The 21226-nt window shown below is 31.4% G+C and overlaps 1 protein-coding gene across 2 annotated transcripts in view; it reads left to right on the top strand.

Annotated features, from left to right (window-relative positions):
* Nucleotides 1-3643: 3643 nt before the first annotated feature.
* The window catches only part of LOC111416513 (Inositol hexakisphosphate kinase), a 35006-nt gene continuing 17423 nt past the window's right edge, over nt 3644-21226 (top strand). For both annotated transcript variants that reach the window (XM_023048568.2, XM_023048561.2), the window contains exon 1: nt 3644-4278. The gene's annotated coding sequence lies outside the window, so the exon portion shown is untranslated. The remainder of the gene's footprint in view (nt 4279-21226) is intronic.

Here is a 21226-nt window from a genome sequence, read left to right as displayed (position 1 = left end):
GTGTACACTTTTTGTTTTACATAACCCCAAAAATAAAAGTCCATCATAGATAAATCCGGACTTCTTGGCGGTTATGGTTGCGGACCATATCTACCGATCCATTTTTTTCCAAATAACGTATTTAAATAATTTCTAATGTTTTTCTAAATACCCACCGTGAAGATAATTAAATAAATAATTTTCTAGTATTTCCAAATATCGGTGTTGATTCAAATTGCCGTTTATGAAGTGAGGCCCAACAACACTGTCCCACGAAACAGCACACCACACATTCACTTTCTGGGAATACTGGCATTTACAAGCGATGCGATAATGTGGATTAGTCTTTGACCAGAATCAACAATTTTGTGATGTAACCACTCCATCAGTGGTGAACGATGCTTCGTCCGAAAATATTATGTTTTTTAAAAAAGTTCAATCACTCAAATCATTTGTTTTTATTGTAAAACGTAATATTAGAAAAACATTTTCAAGAAAAAACTCATTTTTTCTCTTATATGCTAAATTAATAAAATTGGGCATATCGCTATGATTTAACATAACAAACATTTTATCTTAATCAACTTTTATTGTACATTGCTCAGAAAGACCACTTTACCTGCAACGGTTAACAAACTTCTTGCGTTACCTTTGGTACTTTGATATTTGATAACTTTGGATATTTGACGTCAAATTTGGTTATATTTTGTTTTATGACTTCCAGACTTTAATTGCAAAAGATGGAATTTGTCCATTATACCTTACGGGAACACAATCCGGGGACACACTGTATATTACATAACTTCACTAACATTAGTAAAAAAGAACTCTCCTTTAGAGAACTGTAAAAACTACTCTATTAAGTGAATAATATATGAACTCTATATTAATATTAAATATAGTGTATTTACATTATATCATTTACATTTATCATTAGAGTTGTTTTTACCATGTGGTATTACAATTTTTACTCTAATTCTTTTTACCAACTACTCTAAAATTTTTACACGACACGATTTTTGCCTGTGTACAATGACGGTAAAATTGCATGAAAGCATTGACCGAATACCCATTGGGCGTGGGGTAAGACAAGGCGATACAATGTTGACCCAAATTGTTCATCACACTCCTGGAGAGTGCATTTAAACAACTGGATTGGACCCAAAAAGGTATAAACATTGATGGCAATACCTAAGTAATTTGCGCTACGCGGACGATTATTTCGGAGAGCCTTGGAGAGATGAAACTGATGCTGAACGACTTACAGGAGGTGTGCAAGAGTCGGGCTAAAAATCGACGTGGAGAAATCAAAATTTATGACAAATCTTGTTCCCAGCTCTAACATCAATATTGGGGATAATGAGATTGAGAGGGTTGACAGTTATGTATATCTTGGTCATCAGCTCGTGTATCGAGAGATAATCAAACAAGCGAACTAAACAGAAGGATGACATTCGCATGGACAGCCACGGGAAACTTAGAGACATCTTCATAGGCGATATTCCTGTATATTTCAAAAGAAAGGCTTTCAATCAATGCGTACTTCCTCCTTTGGTTATGATGTACGGCTCCGAAACTTTAACATTAACGGTGGCCACTACCAGGAGGCTCAAAGTAACGCAAAGAAAGATGGAGAGGTCGATGCTGGGTGTAACCCTGACCACATACGAAATGAAGACCTACGAAGAAGAACTGGGGTAAATGATGTGGTCAATATTGTAGCAAAGCTCAAGTGGAATTGGGCGGATCATCGTCGCACGATTGTAATACGTCTTCGATCGTTTACAATTATTTCATCATCTTCCTCTACCTTTTTTTCCGAATCTTTTATATTTTTACTTGTATTATTTTTGTATGTACTGTTTGGTTATTTACCCTGGGCCGGGGTAAATAAAAATATTACACTAGAAAGGGAATTCGTAATGAACACCGGTTGTGGTTATCCTCATGGGTTGCCGCATTTAAAACTACGAACCAATCATAGAAACTTAACACCCAAAATCAACGAGAAGACAGTAAAATGAATAGTAAAACGATTGAAAATCTTTATAAAAAAACTGATGATCTTATTTGATGAAATATCTCGGAGAAATGATTATTTTAGATTTGTAAAAACGTCAAAAGTATTGGAATTTTACATGCATCAATAAAACGCAAGATGTATGTGACTATGGTTTGGATTGTTGACAGAGTGGTGAAATATTCAAATAAAGTAAACATGCCATATACAATGTCAGAAATATCAAATCATTCTTAGCGGAAACCTCATCTCTATCATTACATATATGCGTATAGACACATATAGACTTTTCCCAAAGGGTAAAGTGACAGACATTCGCACTTGCCACACAATGTATGGAAACACCCTTACAGGAGGCGTTGAAAATGACGAAAAGTTTAAAAGAATTGGAATTTAATACATGATGGTATGGGATGTAATACGCATTAGGAATTCAGAAACCAAGTTGAGGAACAGCAAACATGCAGTCTTGAGGTAAAATAAACATTCAATGATCATACTTTTTAGAAGATGTTTCTCTAGAAACAGAAATCTACTGACATGACTACTACGTCCGAGATCTGAAAGGATATTTTTAAATGGTGACAAGAGTATGACGTGATCCGAATAAAAAAGAAATCCGAATTAGAAAGGTCTAATCTTAAACAAAACTCGACTCTGACTCTGTTTCTTGAGTATCCACTTCGAGAAGGAGTCTTGTTCTTGTCTGTTTCAGCCACTGTTGCTTTTTGTATTACAAACAGACCTAAAAATTGACACAAAGAGTAAATGATCAACCAGCATACCCATAACATTATGTGCATATTATCTGGAATAACATTCAAGATGAAAAAGACGAAGTTCTTCCGACTACCGCAGAACTACGTCGTTCGTGATCTCCAGTGGTACACAACATACATTCCCACAACATTAAGCCTGAAACTCTTTTTGAAGTAACATGAAAATTCGAAAATTTGTCAATTTAAATATTTAGATGTACTATTTCACAATATTTATTCTTTTTTTTACAATACATCATGACAGTATGTTTTAACACGTTGATTACGCCGATACTGGATAATATTTATTTGGGTACTCTTACAACCAGAGCATTAACTACAAATGATCTTTTAACGCAGTTTTAATAATTCGAAATGACTTATACAACTCTATATGTATACAAAATTAGGTTGACGTAGGATCCTTTTGCAGAATTCTTGGCGAGTTTTCATAGAATGTCAAGGTTTCACAGAACTTACTTCGAGAAACATTGGATTAACCTTTTCGATTTCTCTGAAATATTATTATAATGTTCAGTCTACATTACTATTATTATTTCTGACCAGTATAATTTGTGTATTAATAAAGAGAATTGTGTGGTAAGTAAAATCAAGAAAAATAATTATTAAAGTAAACCATTTTACATCACAACGTAAACAAGATTACGAAATAAATGTTGTAATAGATTCCGTGGCATTTGAAAACATTGTGAGTGGTTATGGAACACTACAAACCACTTATACATATACATATTCTCACTATATGCCGTGATATTGTGGCGTCATGTGGAAATCAGCTGTGCAAAGTCGATGAGAAGGGGAAAACTGGCGATCGACCGCGCATGTTCACAAAGTCCGTTGGAGTTTCGAAGGAAGGAGAAACGATTAGTTGGCCTCCAAATGCTAAAGTGCTAGGACGTTTTGTGCCTCGATTGTGCAAAACGCGTCCAATATAATAAAAAAAAAACGACAACAAAAACATAAAACCCAGACGATCCGCAATCGTATGACTCATTGCGCAAACAGATTGCGTCAATTCTCGTCTCGACAAAGGGTTTTCAAGGTGCGACAAATTGTTCATTCCTTATTTTGGGTAGCGCGTTTAGAGCTGATGTAACTTAAAGAGTACGCGTATAGAAGTAACTTTCACTGGGAGAGGGCGATGTGTTCGCCGTTAAAACGAGTGAAAACCGTGGCTATGTGATCGACCTTTGGGAGGGGCAAAAACCGTTGTTTTTTATAGTTCATTTCAGTTTTTACGTTTTCTTTCTTATCTTTTTTTGTTCTGTTTTTAAATTGGTCCATCTCCTTTTTTACGTCTTTGCTTTGGCGAAGAAAAAGGGACTACGGTGGGTGTGTGTGTGTCTGTGTACGGTGTGCTATCCGTGCGGAGCCAGCCAGAGCCAGCATCCTCTACAATCGATAGCTGTGTAGAGTGTAGCTGCTGCCGCGAGGTTGCCAAAGCTGAAAGCGAAAATCCGGCAGCGTCGCACAGCTGAGCAGGACATTGCTCGGATCTCGGTAAGTATTCAACCCAGTTTATTTCAGTCACAGCAAACTTCTCTCCTACTGTTTTATTTTATTGGTTAGCTGGTTGAGCAGAAGAATGAAATTGCGAAACTTTTTTGACATTTTATAAGCCATATAAAAAATGTAATCAGGAATGCTCAAGGCCATTCATAAGAAAACCTAACATTTTTTAACTTTTATTTTTTGCAAGATTTTTTTTATTTCGGTTTGAATATGACTGGTTAACGATAAATAAACATTTTTATAATTTCATTAATTTTATCAAGGATTTCTAGGAAATTTACTCCATGATAACATTTTTTTTATTAATTTAGTATAAATCTGATAATTTCTTTTAATAGATTAAAAATTTAATAAAAAACTTTTAATAATTTTCTGATACATTTATTGATACAACTATTTTAAAAAATAGTTTCGTTCCGGTTTTTATTTCGGATTTTATTCCGGTTTAATTAATAAATATACCGGTTCAGTTACTTTTATTTTTAAGCAAAAATAACGGGTTTTGTCGGTTCTGACTTACAATTAGGTGAGTGTTTCCACCCAAAGTTTCTGGAATAATATTAACATTACAATACAACAAAGATCAACAGGATAGTATAGTCTTATAGTATAGGAGGCTTGACGTCATTTATGTGTGTAAAAGCCTTAGTACTACAACAGTAGTAATCTTCAACCTTGTGTGTTTGAATTTTAGAAATTTATTATGGTTTTAACATACATTTCAAGGGTAGCATTGGAGAAAATTGAAATTATGACGTCATCGGTAGAGTACTAGAGTGATTTATTTGATAATGGTACGTGAATCCGAAGATACTTCTTATAAAGATGTCTATCGACGGTAAAAATGTTAATTGACAGCAAAACAAATTAGTTATGTTAATGAAAAAAATTGCTGATGAAGTAACATTTGAATTGATGAAGTTTTATATGGTTTATACTTGCTTAAATAACATTACGGATTTTTATCATATAATATTTATCATGGTCCATTCGTTCGTATCGATGACCCCATAAAAAAAGTTAAAACTTATGTTAAGGATTAGGTTATACATAATGTTTTTCTACAATGATTATACAATTAGGTATTCCTATTGTTAGGAATTATATTTATATTATGTTAATATTGGTTAATATTTATTTAATCAGCACAGACAACGTGATCCTTTCTCGATATGAGGTTCAGACAAATATTCTAGGTTCTATCACGCTTTGTTTGTGATGTTTGGGCAGATAGGGTCAACATATAGTTTCTTGAACTTGATACATAAGCCGAGGAAAACGGCTAGATACATATATTTCATTACCCTTGGATCATAAACTTTGACGCCTGGCATCACTTGTGAAGTGATAGGATTGGAGATCAAAGTGGAAAACTGATGAATAAATGGTTGATGAAAGCACTAATGACAGCAAATTTTACGGTTGTATGTTGAAGCTTGTGCATATTGTGGATATGTGTGAATTTGTATTGCGTGACCGAGATATGAAGTTGATGGAATGGTGAGCAACACATTGTGGGTATCAAATTATGAGAGATGAATGGATGCGTTTATTATAGAAGTGTATGAGTCAAGCGTAATTTTCAAAACAAATAATGTGTGACCTCCACAACAGCGAAGGTAATTGATAAGATTGTAGTGGAAAGGTTACTCGTGGTGGACAATTTGCTGGATCAGGGTTAGTATGATAATAGAGAAGATAGAAAATCTACCGTAATAAGGAAATATCAAAATTTTAACTAACTTTTTAAATCCTACTCATCTTCTTTTTCATTGTTGCAGTAAAGTATCATTGTTAGGCAATGATGACCACAAGTTCTTCTACGACAAGTGTACTATTCTTCCACGTCTGTTAACGTTTTAGTGACATTTTTTCGTAAAGTGCATTCATGTGATTTTTTTTAAATGATTACCTATATATACAGATAATGATGCAAGTTCGACGGAAAATTCCTACTTTTAAAATAGTGGACAATATTTCATACTTTTTTTGGTTTTTGTATATGAATAGAATATTGCCATTTTGATACGTCCTTTGAACACTTCTGCCGCTATTTCGTAGAACTCAATACAATCAAACATTAATTCCCTAAAAATTTTTACGAAAACATTGTTTACAGTCTTTGTGATGGTGACTGCCAGGTTCTTCTTTACCTTAGGTTATTTCCTCTATATTTATGCTGCTCACATCTATATTTTCTTACATTATTCTGCCAATTCTTCAAGCGTTCTCCTTTATATTTTATTTACTTCTCCAACATCTGGAATCTTTTGCCATATTCGTCAATCTTTATTTGTCGACCCGACCATTGCCCAGTTTCTCTTTTGAATTACCTGCAATTCCTTGGTGTGGTTGCTGTTTATTAAAGGTAATAAACAGTTAGTTATATTTCGGCAGTGTTGTGCCTCTTCAATTAGAAAGAATCGTTGGACTCGTCTTGTTTGCTGTTGCTGCTTTCCCTGACTTCTGGTATGCTGTCTACTCCGCCAAAACTGCGGCTGCTTATAGAGGCTAGCATGACGTATGCCTGCATCAGAATTAAAACATAGATTAAAAACAGATTATCTGTAAGGTTGAACATAATAAACTGCAAAATGGACTAAATTGTGAAAGTAACAAACCTTTAAAATGCGATCTCTATGATTGCAATAAAAGTAAGTTTTCAATACTTAATGATTATTAAATATGTCATTTCAATCAGCTTGTTATGCAGAAAATTTTCGTCATACGATTGTTGGCCCTAAAAAGAGTGTATATGTGGCTAAACAGCCGCTGATTGCAGTAAATTGCACGGCTTAATTTTTCTTTGGTAAACCTCTCGTTGGGGATAATTTTGGGGATAATCAGAAATATATATAATCCTGTAGAAATCAAAGCTGTCCCTCCAGAATTCCCAGTTATACAGGTTCGTCTGTATTATTTTTTTGAAATTGCACGATAAAAAAAATATCGGTAAATATGCTTGACATCTTTCTGTAGAGGATTTAATGCGTTGGACGGCGAAAGTGGTTTACAAACATCCGTTATAAGAGAAGTGAAGGCAAATTCCACTTCAACTGCAGTTCAAATAGCAAACGAAATATCACAAAAGGACAGTTTGATATTTTTGGAAACGAAAACTTATCAAAAGTATGGCACCTAAATGCGGTGATAACTAAATAAAAATGATGAGTTTAATGAGAAGTACACTATTAAACACGGTGGAGATGCAGTTATGGTCTGATGTTGTTGTATGGCGACGTCAAGTTCCACAATGTGGTGTTTATTAATTCAGTAATGAACTAAATAGTTTATTTAAGAATTTTAAAGGGCAACTTTGCCTCCAGTTAATTTTTAACAGGACAATGATCCAAAACATATACCCAAATTGTAAAGTAGTGGCTGCTATATCGAATTCCAATACCGCAGTCCCAAGATCTTAAATCCTTATAGGCAGCAGTTTGATAGAAAAGTCAAACAAAGAACCATTTTACGCAAAGAAGGCATAAAAAATGCTTTAAGGAAAGAGTGAATAGCAGTAGCCATGAGTAACTATGGTAATCAATTATTTTAAACAATTTTCTAAGTGTCAAAAACAGATTTAGTAAGTAGTTTCACCTCTTTACTGCAACATATCCTGATCGTTAACTCATTATAAAGTATGGTGAGCCGAGCTGCGACTAAAATTTAAAAATAATGTGCATCTACGAGATTTCTCGAAGTCTAGCCGACCAAATGTTTTAGGAGAGGTTCAACAAAACGTGGTTTTAGCTGCGCAAGAAAACCATGTTAAATCTGGCCGTTAGTAAATCAACGATTCACAAAATTTTAAAAACCGCAAAATATCATCCCTTTACAAAAATTTTGCAACGACGACAAAGACTTCGTCAAAAGCATAATTTCTTTCGACGAGGAAATTTACATCCACTTGACAGGTAAATAGACAAAATTGTCAGTATTGGGCCGCCCAAAATCCACATTGGACAAGAGAGTCGAACACCCAATATCCGCAAAAAAACAATGTTTGGAGCGAAATACAGGATACTATTCTGGTCCGTTACTTTTTTGAGGAAACCTTAATTGAAGAGAGATGTTTGGATTTTTTCAAAACGATATCATCCCTTCCATAACGGTCAGATTTCGCGATAACGTTGACCCAACTCAATTCCAACTGCAGTTATTCCAACAAGGTAGTTTCAATAACAACTATATTTCAATAAGCTTTAACTAGTTTTTGACACTTAACGAATTGCTTAAAATTTATGGTTATCATAATTACTCATGGCTACTGCTATTTTCATCATTTCAAGCAAATTTGAAGTAATTAAACTTTAAAGTATTTTTTCTCGAAGTTTTTCTTATGTAACCAATAACAATATTATTTAAATAAAATGTTTATTCTCTTTCTTAACTTGATATTTTATTATTTAAAAACGGCCTTACATGTTTCGATTGTAGTCAATCATCTTCAGCGGCTCTAAGCAATAAGAAAAAAATAAAAGGATATATTATTCCATTTAAGATGCATGTTACATTAAATTTGGTGTAATTGGTATTACATAAGCTCAAAATATTACAACGTTTTTCTTAACAAACATATTAAAATTAAAAATATTCACTACCAAAAGATTTAATTAACTTATTTTGTTTAAGCACACACGTTCATTGATCTGCAATCTACTTATTTATTTTCTACTGCGCATGTGTTAGATTAATTTTTAAATTAACTTCATTTCAGTTTATGAAAGGTGTACATTTTATTTACTTATGATAAATTACAATTTTCATGATATGCAGTATTAAGGGATATGATGGGATTGTTTTTAGAAAAGGAGGAAATAGTCGGAAGGATTCCGATAATTCAACTCATATGCTGTTAATAAACTAATTAATAAACTAACTATTGTATTAAATTCAGAAAAAAATCTTTTATATTCCGTAATAAGAATGGGGGATTGCTATTTGAAAAACATAGCGATGACGTCATAACTCGTTAAAAAATGAGTTAGAGAAAATATTAAGTTTATATCAAAAAATTTAAGCGTTAGACCCGTTTAAGGGTTTTTTCATAAACCGTTTATAATGATTTTGCTCCCTATATTCACTACTTTACGGACACACTGCAGTTCAGAACAATATAGAAAATATTATAATCATTTTGAATAGGAAATTTCAGGTATTTCGGATTTTGTTAACTGGTAAATTAACTTTATCAATAATGAAGTCCATTTAATTCATTTATTTTTACCTCTTCTTTGGTTATACATATCACGATAAAACCTTGATAAAATCATTAAATTCCGCAGTTATTCCAGATCTTTCTAAACTGTTGATTTTGCAACTCCTATAAATAAGCTATATAATATTACAAACAACTTCGACAATTTTATCAAAAATATCGTTCATTTTTATTAGATTTTCGATGTGTCTTATGTTTATTTCAACTATTTCTGTATAAATATAAAGCCAAAAAGTGAGTCTTGGCTTTTTAAGTAACGAAAATTCGAACATAACATAAATTGATTTCAAAACATAATATATTATAACAAAATTCTCTGTCAATTCTGCCAACTTTAAAACAATTTGACAGGTATTATAGAAAAAACAATGTGTACTGGAACAATCGGATACAACAAATGTTTTTTTCGGTCCGTTCAAAGTTCATTTGCTTATAGTACAACGTCTACCTGATATAGCGAACTCGGCTATAACGTACATCGGTTGTAACGTTCGAATATGAACTTTAGAACGTTATAAGCCTATCAAGATAAATCACATAAAGTACCTTTATTGTGGGATAAAGAGCTGGGACGAAAAATCTTACTTTAGTGGACAACTGTGGTGCTCATTACCATTAAAAAAATGTATTAAAGGGTCGGATGATGGGGAAAAATTCGTATTGTATTTGTTACACTCCATTCGAATGGTGACGCAAGCTTGGAATACAGTTAGTCAAGAAGTAATTAGAAATTGCTTTAAACATGCAGACCTTACTTATAAAAATTTTGATTAAGAAGATGATTTGACCATTATTACTTTATTAGTTATAAAGTGATGTTGGTGGTCCATCTACAACCGAAAAATTGCCTGATTTGGAAAACTTCATTGATCTTGACAAAGATGTCCATCATCGATGATGTATAAATAAAGATCAAGTCAATGAGGTCTGAATTAGACGACGAGTTGGGAAATGCATTTTTACCTACTTATTTGGAAGCAACGTATTAAAACAGTCAATGAATTTATGGAACATTCTGAAAATATGGTGATGATATTTTAAACTGTATTATAATGAAAATAACGCTTTAAAATCCAAAAAAATTACTGACTTTATTAAAAAATAAGAAATAAGTATTTGATTCATGCGTATATAGTTTTATTGTTTACTAATATTTAGTTTGTTTTCGAATAAAACTTTTAACATGAACATTTTCGAACACGAATTTATTCATTTGATTAACCATACCTACTTAAAAATTATATTTTATTATAACGTACCCCCTGATATAACCTAAGCACTTTTTGATCCTGTGAGGATCCTTTGTTTCAGGTTTTTGTAGCAGTACTTTAACAGTCGATAGATCTTTTAAAATTGACACAAAAATTCGTATAAACATAATTCAATAAACGTTTTGTTTTGGAAATACAGGATGTTCAAATTAAATTTTTAAATTGATTTTATGTTAATATCTGCAGATCGTGGAGGACACCACAATCAATCCATCTTGCAGGAAAATGATGAGCTGGATAACCATCAAGTTGAAAGCATGTCTTTCTTCTTAAAGCTAAATCAATCATCCCACATATTGGCATGTTCGGCTTCTAAAAATTGCAAGAACGCCGCAACGGTTAATCGAGGTGGCAAAATGTAAGGCCAGATAAGATGATTATTAAGACACCTACCCAGACGTTGATACTAAATTAATGATGGAAATTTCGTGGCTGAATTGCGTGAGAAGTTTTATGCGCCGAACATGTAATTATCGGATAATCTTGAAAACAATCAATTTTAGCGCATGATAAGGGTGCCCTTTTTGTTTAAAAAAGTACAGAGAATAAGAATTTTTACACAAAAAAACCAAAAAGTATACTATAAGAAAAGTTATGGTAAAAAACGGACACCATAATCGTCTATCTCATACCAAAATAAACTTATATACCAAATTTGGATAGAATCGGTTAAATACACGTCCAATATTAACATAAAATCAGTTTAAAAATTTAATTTGAACATCCTATATTTCCAAAACAAAACATTTGTCGACCTATATTTATACAAAGTTTTTGTTCTAATTTTAACAGATCTATGGACTGTTAAAGTCCTGCTACAAAATCCTGAAACATCCTGTATATAATATAATATCTCTAAAGATAAAACAGATTTATTTAAATCTTTTTGCATGAGATTTCAATGTAGTATTTAAACTAATCCATCATAATAAGAAAAGAAAAACAAAAAGCTTTCAAGATCATGTGCGTTGATATTCACGTATTATTTATGTTTAACGCGATTTGAAAGACGTAACGTTTGTTTCAACTTTATCATTTTGTTTAATCTTACGTAAAGAGATTTATTTAATAACATTACATACGTGATTTTCAGCAAACAATGTTATCTCCACCTACTTATCATGACAATAATTTTATTGTAATAATCACAATCTGTGAGTAAATGCAAATATTTTTAATGATTTGTAGTTCCTCCAGAATGTTTCTATGAAAACTAAAAATAACATTAAAGAAATCTGTTTTTCGGCAAGATAGATCAAAACTTTTTGTAGGGTCAACTTATTTTTACACATAAGAATTTTTTAAAAAAATATTTGAATAGAATTAATTAATTAATTAGAAACGTATTAATCCAGATTAAATCAAGGTTATCTTTAAAACAATATCGATACATAGATAACAAAGTAAAAATGTAAAAACAAAAACAGTCTGACGTACATTTTTTAAGATTTTGAACGAATTTATCAGTGCGTAGTATTTTTCCGGTTGTTGTGGAGATCGTTGACTTGTGGATCCCATCATTCGTTCTAAATTTACGTGTTTTCCTGCAATTAGGCGTATCGATCAGAGAGTTTATATCTGTAGCCGCGACTTGAAAATAGTTCGCGGTTATTTTTACTTCGAAATGAACATACTTGAACGCCCTCCAACCAAAATCAATCTTCAGAATAACGTTTCTTGAAAAATTACGCGTCAAAAAGTAGTTCTTACGCACGCATTCTCATGCGAAAAAATAAATCCTGTTTAAAATTGAACGGAAACTTTTTGTCGTTTGTTAATTTGATGACATCCGCAAGACAAAATCAAAATAAATTAGTCATGAAAAATGCACAAATATGTATGCGCTATTTTTAGTTACAGGGGAAGATCATTTTTTAAAGATAAACATGGTTATTTCAGATTAAATTTACAACGACATTTATTTTAAGTCTTCTTTATGTTTATCGTTGTGGATATTTTTATGCGTAGTTTAAATTTTCGGTTTCGTATCCTGATAAATCCGGATTTTATTCAAATCGTTTAGTATCGAAATGTTTATTTCAGAATCAAATCTTTAAATCCGTCGTTTTTTTTCGTATATACAAAAAGGTTAAAATAAATAAACGAACAAAATTATTAGTGAAGATTTTTATGTAATTAAATAATTATGAAAAATGAATACCTTGAGTTTTCTCAAGGTTGAATCTTTCTTTTCATTATAACATCTTCTCGTTCTGTTTTATTAATTTAAGAAACACACCGTAAAAAAATAAAAATAGCATCCTCCTCAAATATGTGCATACAAAAATAGTTTTAGGCGAAGAACTTAAATAGGCATCCACAGTAAACAACTACGGTGAATCGTGACAAACATCTCAACACGACTAAAAATAAATAAAAGTTTGGATCACACATCCATTTAAATCGTTCGGAAGATTAGAATTCGCATTGTGTTTTATTTTTATATTTGCAAAGATTCCATATGGAATATTCCAAGTTTCAAAACAAAATGTCAAGGTTAACAAAACCTAATATTTTATGTTTTAATCTTTCTCAAAAGCAACAAAAACATTCTTAGGTTGTAAACCTAATTAATTACAACATTAATTTAGTTATGCAGATGTAAACATTTTAAAAACTATTTAAGCGGTTAGTCAGATATATCGATTAAAATACTTGTATTAAATAATCTAATCTACCATTAGCGAAAATAACAAGGAAAATGACGATTTATTTCTGAAATATCTCAATAATTATTATTTCTATTAGAAATGTTATAATATATCGTTAAAAACAAACTCAAACATTTTCAAACAAATTCAAGTTGAGTAAAAGGAAATTCTATTTCCAGTTAACCTTAAACAAAGAACTCTTTGTCTTCGAATCCCACATAAATATATATCAGGAAGAAATACGATATCTAAACACTTTCTGCAGGTAGATAGCAAAAACATATTGTTTCATTGATAAGATAATAAAATTAATATTAAAAGATGTCTCAATTAACTTGTATTACTTATTTTGGTATAAATCTAAATTTATAAATGTTTAACAACATGATAAGTTTAGATTTTAAACTGTTGCACGATTAACGACCGAAAAGCAATCACAAACACAAATATTAGTTAGCCTTAGCAACAACAATACGCTTCGTTCTTGAAATTAATGTTATAAAACAACGATGAAACAATAGTCAATAACAATTTTTCTTTTCAATTTTTAATATACAGTGACCTTTACGACATTAAATTTTTTGATGACATGATAAACCTTTACAAATAAGTAAAACTTAAATATACACACGAGACATGCATCTTTGCTAATTTGAGAAATGTTTGGAATTCATTTAAGAATCAAGTGATAAATGCCGAATTTAATTAAGTGTTATATAGAAAATCTTAAACTTAGATTTTTATTGTATATTTTTAATTGTATTCATTCACTCGTGTTAGGCTATGAAGCTGCTCGAACCTTAATGATAAGATGTATGATTTAATCGTGACTATTACCATATTCTATTTAGAAAATAATTAAAATAGAACAAATAAGTAGGAGTGTTTTATTATGAGTTATGAAAATACTCGAGAAATTTAATCAATTTTAATTTCGATTAATATCTTAATACTATAACAATAAGGGAATTTAATGAACAAAACGTACAAATAAGTATTTATCTTCTGGTTCATAACATATTGCCTAACATTAAGCACATTCATGAAATAAATCATCTTACAATAAGTACATACATCTATATGGCTGGAATTATATTTATCGAGATTTAATTTTGTTGTGTCGTGCTAGTAATACTGAGTAATACAGACTATATATTCCACAGTTAAAATTATCCTTTAGACCGAGCATACCGGCGTTCTTTCCACCTTGATGCCAGCTTTCTTTCACATTGGACATTAAAATCCGTATTTAACATACCTTTAATTTGAAAATACTGAATTTTGAGATCAAGGCTTAAATAACCTGATAAAAAAATTAATGAAACGTCATTTATGGCTATTTTTCGGTTGTTCGACAGACTCAATAACATTTACTTAACAAACAACCATTTAAACCTTTTAAACATTTATCCCGAAATACAAGATTAGCCACGATTAAGTAAAAGCTAGGACTGGGTGATACCTCAAACAAGGTATCGAGTATCGATATCTTTGCGGTATCGATACTATTCAAAGTATCCAGAGTATCGAATTATTGGAAATAATATTTTAATAAACAAAAACTATCAAAAAATATTAAAAACAAAACAAATATCTTAATTTAAACTCATTTTGGTAAATAAAGGTAAAAACCTTTATTTACCTTTGAAGGTTCACTACTTTATTTATTACTTTCGTCATTTAGGTGGAAATAATAGGTTAGTAAAAATAAACAATATTTATTAATAAACGAAAATTAAAACATCACAAAAATACTAAAAAGACATAACTTAATTTAAACTCATTTCTATTAATACTATTAACAATATCAAACATCAAACAACAAATTAAATGAAAATATTACTAAAACTTTTAGTTTATCTGTTAATTTTAGATAAATTAGCTTACAGGACAAATAAATTATTATTTTGGAACAAGATTTAGAAAAAAATCTCATGTTGAATGTTATTCAAAGTATTTTAGCTTCCTTGAAACATTTTAGGACACACCTTTATATGAATTTTTCTTAATATTTTTTTATGTAGAATCATCTGTTTAAATATACCTGTAAACGCAATTTCCTGTATATAAAAAATATTTTCGGTACCGATACTTTGCGGGTATCAAGTATCGTTACCGAGGTAGGAATCGATACCATCGACAAGTATCGATACTTTGCCCAGCACTAGTGAAAGCATAGATGTGAATAAGAGTTATTCTCAGGATTCTTTTTGTAATAGCATTTGTATGGTATAACAGGTACTATATACATTGCTTTCTAGAGACATACAGGTTGGTCCATTTAACGTGAGACAAGATTATCTCAAAAACGGTTCATTTTACATAAAAATGAACCTAATGAAAGTTGTTCTGTGCGGGGAAAACCATATGACGATAACATTCTTTAACCTTGACCTTATTTTCAAGGTCATATGAAGGTCACGACCAATTTTTTAAATAGGGCTCTATTATTTTGATTGCAAAATCTGAGTCTATGGATAAAAATAAAATAATTAAAAAAAAAATACCGTGTAGTTTTGCCAGTACGACGGCGAAACATCTTTTGTAGACAAATTCTAAATAATTTTTTTATTCAACTTGTTTTAAATATTGTTTATTTATAAAAAATGATTAAACTATGCTATTAATCAACAATAAGCATAAAATTTATAATAAATGTTCAAATATTTCCCCACCCACTTCAATACATTTATTAACCCTGCTACTAAAACTTTCTTTACATCTTAAAAGGTTTTCTTGGCTACTATTTCTGCATGCATTTCTTATCCGCTCTTTTATGTTTTTTGGCGTAGTCGGTACTTCGCGATAAACATTATCCTTAAGGACGCCCCACAAAAGAAAATCAAGAGGTGTTAAATCAGGTAATCTGGCAGGCCAGAAAATTGGGCCTCCCCTTCCAATCCATCGCCCAGCATAATCATAATAATAATAATAATGTGAAAAATGTGCTGGACACATCATTTTGCAGCCACATATTTTGTCTTTCTTCCCTGCGCAAATCTACAAGTAACGTTGGTAAAGTGTCATCTAAAAAATTTCGGTACTTCTCCCCATTCAGCATACCATCAATAAAGTATGGACCGATCAATTTATCACCAATTATGCCACACCAAACGAAGGTCGTTGATGTTCTACTTCACGCAACCATCTCGAATTTTCAATGCTCCAATAGTGTATATTATGTCTATTGACTTGTCCTTTGTGTGTAAAAGTAGACTCATCCGAGAATAGCAGGTTACCAAAGAAATTGACGTCCAACCGTATTCATTCTTGTGCCCATTGACAAAATATTAATCGATTTTCAAAATCACCTCCATAAAGCTGTTGATGCAATGAATTGTGGTATTGGTGATACTTGTTGCGCTTTAATATTCTTAAAATGCTGGTCTTCGATATTCCGGCGTCAATTGCAAGTTGTCGAGTGCTAACTTAAGGATTTACCTCAACGCTAGCTAATACCGCAATTTCCTTTTCTTCCGTAGTTACAGTTGCTCGCCGAGTTCTTTTTCTTGATTCCACATTTCCAGTGTTAATGAAAACATTCACAACTCTGTAAAAGGTATTTCTCGAAGGCGTATTTCGATCAGGAAAATGTTCTTGATACAAAGCTATACTTTCTCCATAAATAAAAATCATTTCAACTTTTTCTGCCACACTTAGAGTATCCATGATTTAATGGAGTTTAAACACTTTGCGTTAATATAAAACGATGGAATGAATTCAGAATTTGTTGCCAAGCAGTTTTTATGCAAATTTAGTTTTACCTGTTGCATTTTGAAACAATTCAACCAATTATGTCTCTGAAAGCGATATTCTGAAAATGTCGACATAAACAGTTACACGAACTCTTGTTTTTATGCGTTATTCTGTTATCAAATTGACAAAGGCGGAGAAATGCCGGAACCTTTTAGACCTCTTTCTAAAGGTATTTCCAACGAGCCAGGTCACCCGATGTACCTCTTCTGGATTTTTTTTGTTGAGCATTCTTAAATAGTATTCTAAGAATTAAGAACTCTAAAGACAATGTATCGAAGCTGGTAGGAAAATGTTTAAAAATTCACAAATCTTATTTGTTCTTGCTAGATTATAAACGTTAGTTAATTGTTTCTGAAGAAGTTTCAACTTTTTTCAAAAGATGTTTTGCCGTTGTACTGGCAAAACCACGGTAAAATTTTTTTATTTATTTTTTTAATTACTTTACTTTTATCCACAGATTCATATTTTACAATAAAATATATAGGTGCCATTTAAAAAATTGGTCGTGATCTTCATATAACCTTGAAAATGAGGTCAAGGTTTAAAATGTTATGGTCATATGGTTTCCCCCTTCGCACAGAACAACTTTCATTTGGTTCATTTTTATGTAAAATGAACCATTTTCGAGATAATCGCTTGTCTCACGTTAAATGGACCAGCCTCTATAGTTGCTTTGTCATATTATGTCTCTTAGCTCACTCGATATCAAAGATCCTTTCGTTGTTTGAACTATAACTTCTTCTTGGAGGTATCAGCTTTTTGTAATTTTGTTGCTAAGATGTTTAAAACTCATGAACTGTAGTATATGCTTGTTGTATATTGCCAATTTGCAACAGAGTAGCTTCCTTGATATTGTTATACATATAGAGTAGTAGTATTCAGTAGAGTTAATTCAATTTCCACACTGTATGGAAAGAATATTTCGAAACTATAATTTCGATTTGGTAAACGATTACTTTGATTTAATATCAATTTTACTTGAATATTGCCCAACAGATGAATTTTCACAGTTCACCGATTAGATATAGACATATAAATATAGCAAAAGATTTACAACGAATAGTTGCGAAATAGAAAATTAAACATAAAAGTTGCAGTTTTCAGTTAGCGACTAGATTTATATGCGAATCTAATTCTAGATTCAATTGATCTCCCAGAATACAGAAATATTACCGATGAAGCTATATCAACTCGATAAAGATATAAGTTGAGAATGATGTTTTTGCTATTTTGCCACATTCCAACAAATTTTTGTCATTTTTTGGTACTTTAAAAAGATACCAAAGTTATTTTTTTTAATTTCTTCCCCCTTATTAATACCACACTGACGTTTTTGGTCTGGAAAATTTTCAAATTTATCTATTTTGCCACACACCAATAACATTTTTTAGTACCTTGACAAAACGTCAAAATCATTTTCTTTAAATTTTTCTATCTGATTAAGTAGTTTTTCCTATAGGTCTATTACAACTATTTTGATTAACACCAAACAGTTTTTCCTATATTTAATCATCGATTACATCGAATACAATGTTTTGAGAAGTGCAGTATCGGTTATTTCAATGCTGATCATCAAAACAACTATAAAAAAGATTGTATGCTCGCCGTGGGTTCTTTCTTACAACTTTTGCTTTGCAAAATTTAGGATATCTACTAGTTCTATTATGCCTTGTCCTCTCTGACCTGACTATGGTTTCGCAGTTCCTTATTACAGTTTCTTTTCACCACCAATAACTTTTGTTTGGGTGCTATAGCTCACCAGTTATTTTTAAACATTTAGTAAATTCGTTGTTAGAGATAAAATTACAATGATTGTAGGAATTTCAAAATACATGGAAATTTTGTTATTGAGACTTGATAATACTTTTTACGTGTTTTAGCGATTTCTTTCATAACTGGTAATGAAAAAAAATCCAGAAATTAAGGTGGAAAGTTTTCAAATGAAAACCTTTGCATAAATCTTTTGGTGTTTTTACAATGTACGATTTTAATGATGTCCACTTTGAATGAAATGTCAAATTTTCGAGTACAGTAGAGCCTCGATAATCCGAACCGCAGTAATCCGAACGCCCAAAAAGCAAAAATTTAGTAATTTTTTTGTATCCAATATTTGTGTTTTTAACTATTTAACATCAAAATTTGATAATCCGAACCGAAAATCACAATTATGCTTTATAATTAGACTCCATAAAAATTTATTTTAGTTTGTAGACTAATAAAAAATTCTTGTTCAACTATAACAAATTGTCGCGTAGGATGTCCATACATTTCTGAGAAGTTGTTTGAGTCAGTGTTTATTTTTAAAATAATTTTAATATTTCTTCATTTTTTTTTAAATGTATTTCAAAACTTGGTTGAAATCAAATTTAATTCAAGGATAACTTCAGTTTAATATTAGCAACAAGGAACACGATTCATTGCCGAAATCGAGTCGCAGACAGCTATAAAAGCCTCAATAATATAGGTCAGATATATTGGAATCCACGGGCGTCGCTTGTTTGCTCCGGATGTCCAAAGAATTTCGTCCTGTCGTATTTTGCCTATGGAATCTCTCGAATAGGGTTAGTCGGCCACAAGAACTCGTTTAACCGCAGTGGCTTTTAATAGCATTTCACGATATCTGCAAGCGAGCGTATACTTAGCATGTTGTATACACAACACGAGGCAATAAGTCAATTATTATATCGACCTCTTCCTCTTTATTCAGCCCTCTTCATCTACTACATTACTTTAGCGGTAATCCGTGTATGTATGTACAGTTCATATTGTAAAATATTTATAAACTTTGTCGTATCAGCTGTGGCACGTGTTCCTATATTGCCAAGGCCAGTAGTTGGTACTTTGTTTGTCTTTTTTGTGATGTAAATTGTTGGTGAGCGTGGGATGTGTGGTTAAAAGAATAAATAAACATTAACCTAGTTTTAGTCTTAAAATAATTAATTTTAGGTGTTTTTAACAGGTTGAAAACAAATATAAATAGAATTAATTCTATTAAATATTATTGTAATTTCTTTCAAACAGTGTTAAGTAAATGTTTTGTTGTCTCTACACAAAAAATTTTATTAGATCAATAAATTTTTTTGTTTGGTTTGGTTAAATATTTTGAATGAACCTTTGGGGAACCACACAAACAAAATAATAAACGTTAAAGTTTTTTTACGAAACTTTTTTTCTGTTAAGCAACGGTAAAATCAGCTTTGCCAACAACCTGTTGTCGATTTCCTCGCACAATTACACGTTTTGTTTGCTCCAATTGGCCCGAGATTCATTCAAGTTGCAAAAATCGCGAACAGGTGGTAGATTGGCTTGAAAAGAGTCTCGGCCATTTAAAGGCGTCTTTGTCGTAGTTTGTTAATATCATGTCTCAACACTTTCAACTGGACGTTATTAATAGGTTTGGGTGGAGTTCCATTAACGATCCTTTAGGTGCTAGCAATAGGAATTACCAGACAAAAAAGATAGGTTTTCTAAACCTGGGAATGGTTCCAACAGACCACGTCATCAAAATTTATACCATCACACTTGTTTAGTTTTATTTTAAATAACAAAGATAATTTTTATTTTGTTCAAATGAAAATATTGTTCATACATTCTTGTAAAGGTCAAAATAAATTGATGAGATTTGGCAGTGATTTCATTATTTTAGTTTGTTTTTGTGAAGATTACAATTTTATTCATGTCCATCATCAGCCTATTTTAATTTTGAGTACCATCTTTATGAATATTATTCACGCTTTGGTGCCAACCAAATGCCTAAATTTGAGGACGTGCCAGAGACTAAACCTTTTTGAAGCTCCAATTACGAATTATCCTGTGCAATTTTTCATTTTTATGTGGTTGATTTTTAAATCTTTACTTCCTCCACGTGTCAATAAATTTATTGACCCATTCATAAATACATTTTCTGAATGTAATATTTTTATAACCAAACAAACTATCTTTGTTGTTGTATACTATAACACTTTCTTAAAAAAACAGAAACAATAAAAACAATTATCGAGGTCAATCCTTTGTTTATCTAATAACAGTACAATAAAGTT

Source organism: Onthophagus taurus, chromosome 1 (genome assembly GCF_036711975.1).
Source record: "Onthophagus taurus isolate NC chromosome 1, IU_Otau_3.0, whole genome shotgun sequence".
Taxonomy (NCBI): Eukaryota; Metazoa; Arthropoda; class Insecta; order Coleoptera; family Scarabaeidae; genus Onthophagus; species Onthophagus taurus.
This window is presented reverse-complemented; position numbering and strand designations above follow the sequence as displayed.